The 3541-nt window shown below is 33.5% G+C and overlaps 1 protein-coding gene across 5 annotated transcripts in view; it reads left to right on the top strand.

Moving 5' to 3' along the window:
• Positions 1–701: 701 nt before the first annotated feature.
• The window catches only part of LOC117121160 (divergent protein kinase domain 1C-like), a 7684-nt gene continuing 4844 nt past the window's right edge, over positions 702–3541 (top strand). Inside the window, exons 1-2 of one of the 5 annotated variants that reach the window (XM_033266261.1) lie at positions 702–2730; positions 3233–3447. The gene's annotated coding sequence lies outside the window, so the exon portion shown is untranslated. The other 4 variants (XM_033266259.1, XM_033266257.1, XM_033266260.1 and 1 more) reach the window with 4 other exon arrangements.

The raw sequence follows: 3541 nt of genomic DNA, 5'->3' as shown, positions 1-3541 counted from the left end.
ACAACGGCTAACCAGGAGTAAATTGTTTCAGTGTATTACCAAGGAAGGCCACTGTTAGCTTCGGCTAACTCCCAAACGGATTCCACAACCGTTGAGACTAAAATTTTACCACCTCCGTGGTTACTACCGGCACACACATGTCCGGCTGCCTACCTGCAGTACACTGAAACAAAACCCTCACTAGCATCACATAACCCCGTACCAAGACCAATTTGCATATTAGTAGATCCATCTGCACCAAGTAAGTTTACAATAACAAATATGGAACGCCAAAGATGCCTTTAGTGACACCAAAATTGCTGGTTTTCATGACATAAATGAGGAATTAACTAAAGTTATCTAAATACAAATTGAATAAAAAAGGGAAATTTATATTGTTCATATACAATTAGATACAGAAAATGACAAATTAAAAAATAATAATAAGGAAATGGACGTAAAAATACATGATCATACAATTATAAAAAAAATGATTCATTAATAAATAATAATTGTGGAATAATGGCAGAATACTGTAATAAAATAACTATTCAATAAGTCATATTAAAATATGGACGAAAAAATATATAGGCCTATGTATAAAACTGTCTGAAACGTTTTTCTGTTAGTGGTGGGAGGGGGAGGGGGATTTGTTCTGACTTAGGCAATGAACTCGTTATGAGTTGGAAAAGCTGTAGTAATAAGCATTTATTATGTGAAATAATAAAATAAAAATAAAGCGACATGTATACTAACAAAAGCATGCATTAATAGAGGACAGTGTAAGATTTCGAATATTTTGGTGAAGAGTTTTTTTTTAATTATTATTTTAAAGTGACTGAGCATTAAACCTAGAGAAAGATAGGCTTATAACATAAATTAAACATCTAAATATATCAGTTATCACACTGATATATTAACATGTTCACAAAAAAATGACGGCGAATTGACTGTAGGCAAATTGTATGTTGGAAAATTTCCTGTCGGCCAAATGTCCTATCGGAAAACTGGCACTCGGCGAAATGTGGTGTCGGCAAAATCACGTGTCGGTGAAATCACGTGTCGACAAATGGTATTTCGGTCAATAGTCTGTAGGCCAAATGTCTGTCGGTGAAACGTACGGCGACGATAATGACACTAATACAAAAAGCTTAAAAAAAAAAAATGATACAGTATACGAATAACATTAATCACGATAGGTGTATAAGTAATTTCTTTATAAGTATCATTATAGTTACAAGTCAAATTTAAGATGGCTGTTCGTTCAAATAATTAATAATTTTGAAACTATACAATATAATATAACAAATGTAACTATTGAAATCGAAAATCGTTGTTAGGTCAATTAAAATATTACTGTCTCCTGAATAGGGGTAAAATTATTTAGGAACACCCAAAAAAGGGACACTCTTTCGGTCCCGAAGTTGTCTCCATAATAGGAGTTCTCAAAGTCAATGGTTGTTTACATTACCAGCCAATTACGTATATTTACGTGCCTTTAACAGGAAAGGCCTGACAAGAGTTTTGCTCCTTTTATAGCAGTGCCTAATTTTCACTGTTTGTATTTTAGAACCCCGTCCGCAAACTTGTTAGCCCACGACCCAAATTATATATCAAGCATTCAGACGCGACCCATCGAACCGGAAGCCAATAATTCACGTCCGTTGATAAGCGCGAAAGATAGCGGGTATTAGAAGAACCACCCACTTGATTCTTTTGGCAGTCAACTAAAAGATACTGTCACCCACAACATTATTTTAAAAAGCCTAAAAATGAAAAAAAATAACTTAAAATTACTCATTATTTAACCAAACCACGTAAGTTATCTTTCTTTTTTTTTTTTTTCAATTTCACGACTTTTTTAAAATTAATGATTTACAGACATTTCATTACAATTTCCTTAATTATTTTGCTGCCAGATATGTATGAGTTATTCAAAGACATAGACACATTTAATTGAAAAATATTTTCTTCGTTATAATTTTCAACTGAAAGCCAAACACACAGAAATTAACAAAACTTTCAAGTTGTCATATCTGAAGTACAAATGTTGTACAAGTAAATTTTCAACATGAAACTGATTAAACACACGCATTACAAAAGTAAATTGACACACGTGCCACACTTTAACTGCACTTTCGTTTGATTTCCTTTGTCCTCATTCGTATTAGGTAAAGTTTTCACGATTAAGAGACTATGCGACCCATCAACAATTCTCCGCGACCCAAACATTGGGTTACGACCCATAAGTTGCGGAACGGTGGTTTAGAATATTAATTTAATTTACGTTTGTTGATGTTGTTTATATATGTATGGCTCGACGACAATCGGATATATCAATTTCCAGGGCCTGATGTGGATATCCTGACTTTAGGCCTAAGGAATATAAGTAAGCGTTGATAGTCCAACCAATGACGGTGTTAGCCTAATTTCACAACAATAATAATAATTGTATGCTGGTATAGACAACAGATTAAATACTGCGTTAGAGCTTTCGTTGAATTATAGGTAGGTGAAAATCATAATAGGATCAAGCATAATAGGATCAAGCACCGACATAAAAACAATTGCTCATCCACGCACGAACCGATTGTTTGTCGCGGAACTTGACCCTTTAACACTTACAGAAAAAGGCCGAACCATAATAAAATAAAACCTCAAGCGAGAATAATTTGTTCAGATGAGCCTTAGTACACAATGCATTTCTTCATATGATAGTCCTACATTCAGCGATGATTATTTGATTTTTTGGTAAGTAAATGTCCGTTTTTGTGTTAAAAAGCGTCTTCCCAAATATATAAATAATTTTTCTAAAGACACAATAATTGTCTAGCTTGGTGGTATGGTTAGACCTAAATGTTGGTCTTCCAAACGCGGGGCCAACGGCGCCAACGTAACTAGGCCTACTGTACGTTAATCTTACGTTATTCTGAAAAGGATACTATTAATGCATATGACAATTTAGTGAACGACAAGCAAAACGTTTGGGAATACAATGAGAACGAACAAATTAGTGTTTATATTGAATCAGTAACTTTATACTCAACCGTTACTATTTTGCTGTTAAAATTTCCTGCGAAAAATATTAGCAAAACCCATTATAACGTTCCTTCTTTCGCCCGTTCGTTCTTTCATTCTTTCATTGAATACCGTAATTAATTCATTTAAATTTATATACGATATTAATGACACGGATTTATTTATGTTTGCACACAAAACATACGCTTGAATATGTATCGCTGTACCTCCACAGATTTTAAATGCGGCCGAGCCACAAAAAGAACGAAACTCTAGACTGGGAAATAAGAGGGGAAAAAGATAAATAAATAAATACCATGAAATGAGTACCATGAATTACATTAAATTATAGATTTAGGAAAATGATTAAAACTGTGCCATGAGAAAAGAGTTTACAGCACGTTTCGTTATACTGACTTCGTGGTTTGGATTTGCATCTTGTACTGTAAGGTATGTCACTTTGTCTTACCCTCTTGTTCATTCATTCAATGTTATAACCTCTTATATACATATATATATATATACATATATATATACATATATA

The sequence above is a fragment of the Anneissia japonica genome, unplaced genomic scaffold, assembly GCF_011630105.1.
Source record: "Anneissia japonica isolate Jap-2015-1 unplaced genomic scaffold, ASM1163010v1 scaffold993_len1110182_cov180, whole genome shotgun sequence".
NCBI lineage: Eukaryota > Metazoa > Echinodermata > Crinoidea > Comatulida > Comatulidae > Anneissia > Anneissia japonica.
The sequence above is the reverse complement of the archived record's forward strand: the minus strand, read 5'-3'. Positions and strand labels throughout refer to the sequence as shown.